Source organism: Phyllostomus hastatus, unplaced genomic scaffold (assembly GCF_019186645.2).
Source record: "Phyllostomus hastatus isolate PE091 unplaced genomic scaffold, TTU_PhHast_1.1 phas_scaffold_755, whole genome shotgun sequence".
Lineage (NCBI taxonomy): Eukaryota > Metazoa > Chordata > Mammalia > Chiroptera > Phyllostomidae > Phyllostomus > Phyllostomus hastatus.
Genome location: NW_025334039.1, coordinates 384,575 through 393,722, shown reverse-complemented (window position 1 = coordinate 393,722; position 9,148 = coordinate 384,575). Strand labels below are relative to the sequence as shown.

The window sequence follows — 9,148 nt, the reverse complement described above, 5'->3', positions numbered from 1 at the left end:
GTCAGCCTCTCCCGGGCCACCTGGACCTGGAGGGGTCTCCTCTCCACCTTGCCAGATCCTCCTTCAGTGGGCGGGGAGGGGGGAGGTCTTCGTCACAAGCAAGACCAGGTCACAGACTCGCTTCATTCACCTCTGAGGCAATATTCACCATTGTCGTTGCAAACTGAATAATCTGTGCACACTTCAAAGTTATGTGTTACTCAGCAGGCTCAGTCCAGGGCCCCACCCCCACGTCCTCTCTCCTCCTACACATGCACCCAGGCCCCAACTTGTGGAGGCGACAGCGCGGGGGTGTCAGGGGCAGGGAGGGGCACCCGACATACTGAGCATTGATCAGGAAAGACTGGGATCCCGGGAACTGTCTCCTCTGAGCATCCTCTGCCCCCACATAGAGCTGTGGGGATGCTTATCAACAGGGGGCAGTACGGTGGGTTTGAGCTCTGGCTTCACAGCCAGTGCTGCAACCTCCGGCAGGCCCCCGACCCTCTCCTTCCTCAGTTTCCTCCTCCGTCTCATGGCAGTTGTAACAGCACCTGCCGAGAAAGGTGTGGTGTGTGGGGAGGTTGAAACGAGGCAGAGTACCTGACACCACACCTGGCTCCGAGTGAGTCCTCCGTGCGTGTGCGGGCTCTTGGTTTCATTATAGCTGAGAAAGAAACCACATGTTTAACAAGAAACCACTTAAGTGCTCACTTGGGCAGCACATACTAAAAGTGGAATGATACAGAGAAGATCCGCATGGCCCCTGTGCAAGGATGACACACAAATTTGTGAAGCATTCCATATTTTTTGAATCCCACAGGTATTCTACCACAGAAGTTCACACCATAATCACAGGGAACCAGAACAGATCAAATCAAGAAACAGAGGCTAACAAGAAGAGTCTCAAGAACAATGAGAAGACAAAGAAACAATCCCCAAATGAAGGGAAAGGAGGAAGCCTCAGAAAAAAGGCTAAATGAAATAGAGGCAACTCAACTATCAGATATTGAGTTCAAAACAATGATTATCAGGAAGCTCAATGAACTCACAATGAGCTACCAGAAACTACAGGGAAGCTGCAACGATCTCACTGCAAACTATATCAATGTGAAAAAGGAAATAAAAACTATCAACAAGGGCCAAGAGGAAATGAAGAATGCAACTTCTGTACTGGAGAACACAGTAGAAGGAATGAAAAGCAGGATTGATGAAGCAGAGGACTGGATTAGTGAATTGGAGGAGGAAGTAGAAAAGAACACCCAGAAAGAGCAAGAAAAGGAAAAGAGGCTCAGAAAGAATGAAGAGGGATTAAGAGAAATGCAAGACAATATGAAACGTAATAATGTCAGTATAATAAAGATACCAGAAGGAGAAGAAGAAGAGCAAGGGATAGAAAACCTATTTGAAAAAGTAATGATGGAAAACTTCCCTAATTTGATGAGAGAAAAAGTCACACAAATCCAGGAAACACAGGGAGTCCCAATCAAGAGGAACTCAAAGAGGCCCACCTCAAGACACATCATAATTCAAATGGCAAAATTTCAAGAGAAAGAGAGAATATTAAAGGCAGCAAGGGAAAAACAGGAAGTAACATACAAGGGAGCCCCAATAAGGCTAACAGCTGACTTGTCAATGGAAACACTCCAAGTCAGAAGAGAATGGCAAGAAATATTCCAAGTAATGAGAACCAGAGGTCTGCAACCAAGGCTACTTTACCCAGCAAGGCTCTCAATCCAGATAGAAGGCCAAATAAGAAGCTTCCCAGACAAAAGAAGTCTAAAAGAATACACCTCCACCAAACCAGCTCTGCAAGAGATTCTAAAGGGACTGCTTTAAGGAAAGGAAGGAAAAGAGAGAGAGAGAGAGAGAGAGAGAGAGAGAGAGAGAGAGAGAGAGAGAGAGAGAGAGAGAGAGAGGGAGAGGGAGAGGGAGAGGAACACACGTACATAAAAGACAATGAATAAGTACCTATCAATAATAACCTTAAACGTAAATGGATTAAATGCTCGAATCAAAAGACATAGAACAGCTGAATGGATAAGAAAAAATGACGCACATATATCCTGCCTACAAGAGACCCACCTCAGGATAAAAGACCTGCACAGGGCTGAAAGTGAAGGGCTGGAAACAAATTTTCCAAGCAAATGGAAAGGAAAAAAAAAAAAGAAAAAGCCGGGGTAGTAATACTCATATCAGACAAAATAGACTTCCAAAAAAAGTCCATAAAGAGAGATCCAGAAGGTCACTTCATAATACTCAAGGGAAGAATCCACCAAGAAGACATAAATATTGTAAACATACATGCACCCAACATAGGAGCACCCAAATACATAAGGAAAATTTTAGAGGACTTCAAGAAAGATATTGACAGCAACACAATTATAGTGTGGGATTTTAACACCCCACTATCAAAAATGGACAGATCTTCCAAACAAAATATCAACAAAGATATTGCGGCATTGAACAAGGCCCTAGATGAAATGGACTTTACTGATATATACAGAGCCCTCCATCCCAAAGAAGCTAATAGACATTCTTTTCAAATGTACACGGAACATTTTCAAAGATAGACCACATAATAGGACACAAAACAAGCCTCAACAATTTCAAGAAAATTGAAATCATACCAAGCATTTTCTCAGATCACAAGGGACTGAAGCTAGAAACCAACCCCAAGGAAAAAAAACCCAAAACACTCAAAATCATGGAGATTAGATAGCATGGTATTAAACAATGAATGGGTCAAGAATGAAATTAGGGAAGAAATCAAAAGGTTTCTGGAAACAAATGAAAATGAAGTCACAACAACCCAAAACTTATGGGACACAGCCAAGGCAGTCCTGAGAGGGAAGTTCATAGCTATACAGGCCCACCTGAAAAAGTTAGAAACATTTCAAACAAACAACCTAACCCTACGTCTACAAGAACTCGAGGAACAACAACAAAGACAGCCCAGAGCAAGCAGAAGGAAGGAAATAACCAAGATCAGAGCAGAATTAAATGACATAGAGACTAAAAGCACAATTCTAAGGATCAATGAATCCAAGAGCTGGTTCTTTCAAAAGATAAACAAAATCAACAAACCTTTAAGCAGACTCATCAAGAAAACAAGAGAGAAGACCCAAATAAACACAATCAGAAATGAAAGAGGAGAGATTACAACAGATACCACAGAAATACAAAGGATTGTAAGAAATTACTACAAAGAACTGTATGCCAAGAAATTTGAAAACCTAGGTGAAATGGACAAATTTTTAGAAAAAGATAATATTCCAAAACTCAATGGAAAAGAAGCAGAAAGCCTGAACAAACCAATAACAGCAAAAGAAATTGAAGCAGTAATCAAAAAAAACTCCCAACACACAAAAGCCCTGGACCAGATGGTTTCACAGGAGAATTCTACAAAGCATTTAAGGAAGAACTAACCCCTATCCTTCACAGACTATTCAAAAAAATCCAAAAGATGGGAGACTCCCAAACTCTTTTTATGAGGCCAACATCATCCTAATTCCAAAACCAGATAAAGACACAACAAAGAAGGAAAACTTCAGGCCAATATCACTGATGAACATTGACGCTAAAATCCTCAACAAAATACTGGCAAACCGCACCCAACAGTACATTAAAAAGATCATACACCATGACCAAGTGGGATTCATTCCAGCGATGCAAGGATGGTACAATATTTGCAAATCAGTAAATGCAATACATCACATAAACAAAAGCAAAGACAAAAACCACATGATCATATCAATAGATGCAGAAAAAGCATTTGATAAGGTACAGCACCCATTTATGATAAAAACACTCAACAAAGTGGGAATAGAGGGAGCATTCCTCAACATGATAAAGGCCATATATGAGGGACCTACAGCCAACATCACACTCAATGGGCAAAAATTAAAATCTTTTCCACTAAGATCAGGAACAAGACAAGGCTGTCCACTTTCACCACTACTATTCAATATAGTACTGGAGGTTTTAGCCATAGATATCAGAAAAGAAAAAGAAATAAAAGGTATCCAAATCGGAAAGGAGGGAACAAAACTGTCACTGTTTGCGGATGACATGATAGTGTACATAGAAAATCCTATAGACTCCAGCAAAAACTGCTTGACATAATAAATGAATTTGGCAAAACAGTGAGATACAAAGTCAATATCTAGACATCAAAGGCATTTCTGTACACCAACAATGAAACAGCAGAAGCAGAAACCAAGAAAAAAATCCCATTTGAAATAGCAAAAAGAAAAATAAAATATCTAGGAATAAACCTAACCAAAGATGTAAAAGACCTGTATTCAGAAAACTACATAACACTGAGGAAAGAAATCAAGGAAGACACAAACAAATGGAAACACATAACGTGTTAATGGATTGGAAGAATTAATATAATCAAAATGTCCATACTACCCAAAGCAATTTACACATTCAATGCAATACCTATTAAAGTACCAATGGTTTATTTCACAGACATAGAACAAACACTTCAAAAATTTATATGGAATCATAAACGACCCCAAATAGCTGCTGCAATTTTGAGAAAGAAGAGTAAAGTAGGAGGGATCACAATACCCTGACACTAAACTATACTATAAGGCCACTGTCAATCAAAACAGGCTGGTTACTGGCATAAAAACAGGCACATGGACCAATGGAACAGAACAGAGAGCCCACAAATAAACCCACATCTCTACGGTCAATTAATATTTGACAAAGGAGGCAGCAACATAAATGGAGTAGAAATAGCCTCTTCAACAAATGGTGCTGGGAGAACTGCACAGCCTATGTGCAAAAAAATGAAACTCAAGCACCAACTTACACCTTATACAAAAATAAATCCAAGGTGGATAAAAGATTTAAATATAAACCGTGACATCATTAAAGTCCTAGAGGAGAATGTAGGTAGGAAAATCTCAGATATTTCATGCAGGAACTTTTTTACTGACATGACCCCTAGAGCAAGGGATATAAGGAAAGCATAAACAAATGGGACCTCATCAAAATAAAAAGCTTCTGCACAGCTAAAGAAAACGGTATCAAAATAAAAAGAGAACCAACTGTATAGGGAAACATATTTGCCAATGATACCTCAGACAAGGGTTTAATCTCCAAAATATATAAAGGAGTTACACGACTACACTCTAAGGAGACAAGCAACCCAATTAAAGAATGGGCAAAGGACTTGAACAGACACTTCTCCAAGGAGAGCATACAGAAGATCCAAAGACACATGAGATGATGTTCAATATTGCTAGCTATCAGAGAAATGCAAATTAAAACCACAATGAGATACCACTTCACACCAGTCAGAATGGCCATCATAAACAAAGCAACAAACAACAAGTGTTGGAGAGGTTGTGGAGAAAAGGGGACCCTCGTGCACTGTTGGTGGGACTGCAGACTGGTACAACCACTATGGAAAGCAGTATGGAACTTCCTCAGAAAACTAAAAATGGATCTGCCTTTTGACCCAGCAATTCCACTGCTGGGACTATATCCTAAAAACTCTAAAACACCAACACAAAAGAACCTATGGACCCCGATGTTCATAGCAGCACAATTTACAATAGCTAGGTGCTGGAAGCAACCTAGATGCCCATCAGTAAATGAATGGATCAAAAAACTATGGTACATTTACACAATGGAATTCTATGCAGCAGAAAGAAAGAAGGAGCTCCTACCCTTTGCAACAGCGTGGATGGAGCTGGAAAGCATTATGCTTAGCGAAACAAGCCAGGCAGTGAAAGACAAATACCATATGAGCTCACCTTTAACAGGAGCCTAAACAACAAATCAAAGAAACAAGCAAAATATAGTCAAAGACACTGAAATTGGGGACAGACTGACAGTGACCAGAGGGGAGAGAAGAGGGAATTTCAGTGGAGAATGGGTAGGGTTTACAGGAACAAATTTAAAGGACACATGGACAAAAACTAGGGGGCGGGGGTGGTAATGGGAGGGAAGTGGGGAGGGTTGGGTGGGTGGGCTGGATTGGGGGTAAAAGGGAGAAAACGGTACTTGAACAATGATTAAAAAAAAAGAAACCACTTAAAAAAAATCAACTGAGTTGAAATGGCTGGATATGGACCCTGTTACACAATGAGTGTGAAACTGATGGACTGGGAGGCCCGGGAGAGCGGGGCCTCTGTCCGTCTTGTATTCTCATTGCCTGGGACACGGCCAAGTTCACGCTGACAATAACAGCTGGGCCAGCCCCCTCAGCGCCCCACTGGGAGCTCTCACTGCCGGGCCTGTGCTCCTGCTGTCTCCCAGACACCTTTCAAGCAGGAGGTGCTTGGTGAATACCTGTCGAACAAGGAACCTTGTCCACTGGCCGGGACCAGGTGGATAACGGATGGAGAAGTGCCTTGGAAACTCCCAAGTGCGCAGCATACGAGGATGCAACACACTTAGCGCTGCTTCCCGAGGGTTTAGGGTCCCCCGTTCTGTTGCTGGCTGGGCTGTGGGACTTGGAGGAACATGCCCAAGGCTTGTGGCTGCGCCAATCCAATCTCTGCCTCCGACTTCACGTGGCCGCTGACCCCCGCCCCCAAGGCCCCGTGAGTCTCTGTGTCTGCTCCTCTGTCTCTTCTAAGGACTCTGTCCTTGGGTTTAGGACCACCCTAAATCCTGGATGACCTTATCTTGAGATCCTTAATGCAATGACATCAGCAAAGAGCCTGTTTCCAGATAAGTTCACATTCACAGGTGCCAGGGGCAAGAATGCGGATGGTTCATTTTGGGGTTACCAGTCAACCCACTATGGACAGAGAAACACAGGCCCAGGGGAGAAGGGATTTGCTCAGGACACCACAGGGCATCCTAGGGGGCAGCCTGGGCTCCCGACACCGGGTGGGAGCTCCTTCCCAGCCCACGCTGCCCTGGGCCCCCAAGATTTTCTGGGAAAGTCTTTAGTGAAAAACCATCTGGATGCCGTCAGGGCTTGGGGGAGCCCACCCTTCCTGCGCTGAATGGCCGAGAATGTGGTGGTGGGAGGGGATCCTTTCTGTGCTGGCTGCGTGCCTGGGGCCTTGGCTGCCTGCGCTGGCTCTGGCGGAGTCCCTGCGGCTCCTGCCTCGGGGTCCACACTCCCATCTCCTTCTCCATGTAGGCCAGGGGCAGCTCTGAAGACCACGGAGACCATCCCCCTGACCTTGGGGTCCCTGTTTTTCAAGGACACAACTCCTGTCCTCTTTGGAGAGAGCCAGAGAACAGTGCATGGGCTTTATTTTTAATTATTTTTTTTAAAGAATTTCTGCATTTATTCCTAGAGAGAAGGGAAGGGAGGGAGAGAAACATCGATTGGTTGCCTCTCGCATGTCCCCCACTGGCGACCTGGCCTGCAACCCAGGCTTGTGCCCTGACCAGGAATCGAACAGGCGAGGCTTTGATTTCTAGGCTGACGCCCAACCAGCTGAGCCACATCGGTGAGTGCACAGCGCATAGAGTTTCAACAGATGAATCCAACCGTAAACCCTGGGGTCCAGAGGCTGCAGAGCACAGCGATCCATCCGGGTTCTGGCCTCCGTGCCCAGCTGCCTGGGCTCTGGCCCCAGCTCTGCCCACGGCTGCGCTGTGGCCTCGGGCGTGTCATCTGCTTCTCCCAGTCTCAGTGCTCTGGGTGGTGAAACGGGGCCACAGCAGACTGGCCTCCCGGGGTGGCTGAAGGGTCGACCTTCGCACACGAAGCCCTTGCCATTGAGCCCACAGTAAGATCAGGAGAGGTGGCCCTTGTCGTTGCGCTTGGTCCCTGGGGGCCACCGACCCCAGCTCAGGCTACAAATAAAGTCAAAAGCCTACTGCGACCGAATTCACATGGCTCTTAGCCCGAGCTCCTCCTTGCCAGAAGATTTCCTCTTCTTACCAGTACCGTTCAGCCCCCGGGCTCTGCTTTTCTGTGCAAATCACAGCCCAGGTCCTGCATGGAGCAGCAGCAGAGCGGACTTTGCGGACGCCTGTGACCACCCAACGTGGAGCCACTGTCAGCCGTGACAGGCAGCAGCGTGGCAGGATGGTGGTAACGGGGACACCTTGGCAGGGCCCCAAACACCCCAAGCCAGAAGTGTGGACACCTGGGTAAGGACTCCATCTGGTCACCAACATGAGTGGGACCTGCGCCCTGTGGGGGTGACAAGAACTCAGAGCTCCAACCACCCCTCGCTTGAGCTCGGCTGCACCGCGGGTCTCGCTGGGGGTCCTGCTGGACCACCCCTCCACTGCAGCCACCTGGCTGAGACTGGTGCCTGCCTCTCAGCCTGTGGCTGTCCCAAGCGACCGAGACTTCGCACCTGTCCTCCGCACAGCACAGGGTGAAGTGGGAGTCTGCGTGGTTCTCCCTGGAGCCAAACCCTCGCCTTCTTTCCCAGGGAATTGTAGCATCTAGAGTGAGAGTCTCGAACCTCACGTGCTAGGTGGTGGGGCCCGTGCAGCAGCCCAGGGAAGCCTTCTCCTTGGGCCTCCCGGCCAGCGTGTGCTCAGGGCCGCACGGGACAATCCCGAAAGGGCCGGAGGCGGCATCCTCACTGACAAAGTCACACCTGGCAGCAATGACCAAACAGCCCCATTTCCTCCGCTTGGCCACAGCCCCACACCTGGCGTTCCTTCCCCTCGGTCCCCTCTGACCTCTGCCCAGCTCCTGCTCCCCATCCCCAGGTGGCACGCGTTTGTCCTCCAGCCTCAAAACGTGCTTCTCCCAAGGGCGGAGGCTGGTGCCCTGTGGGCCTGCTTTGCTCATGGAGAGAAGGCCAGTCCGGCCTCCAGGCCCAGGGCAGCCTCTCTGAGTTCTGGTGCATCACCGTTTCTCCATCTCAGGACACTGGAACCGCGTGCACTGGGAGCCGTGGGACTTAGGTCGCTTTGGAGCTGGGAGCTGACTGCCAAGGAGGGGAAAAGAAGACAAAGGTACAGGTGCCTCTGAGCGACGCGTGTAAAAACGGGAGAGGTCACGGCCCCTGCGGGGACCCCATCTCCCCCGAAGCCAGTTTCCAGGCAGAAGCTCGCCCTCCCCTTAGACCAGGCGGTGCGGGGGCGGGGCCGCACCTGAGAGCAAACACGTTCCTGTGGGTGGCCTTCTGGGGTGCCCGGGGTTGTCTGAACAAACAAGTCCACGGGGCTGGGGAGAGACCAAGGCTGGGATCTCGGCAGCTGTCAAGGGCACAAAGTA

The 9,148-nt window shown here is 47.1% G+C and overlaps 1 non-coding gene across 1 annotated transcript; it reads left to right on the top strand.

Moving 5' to 3' along the window:
- Nucleotides 1-687: 687 nt before the first annotated feature.
- LOC123810752 lies at nucleotides 688-790 on the top strand. Its single transcript, XR_006784306.1, has one exon. It is a non-coding gene; the product is annotated as a U6 spliceosomal RNA (small nuclear RNA).
- The last annotated feature ends 8,358 nt before the right edge of the window (nucleotides 791-9,148 follow it).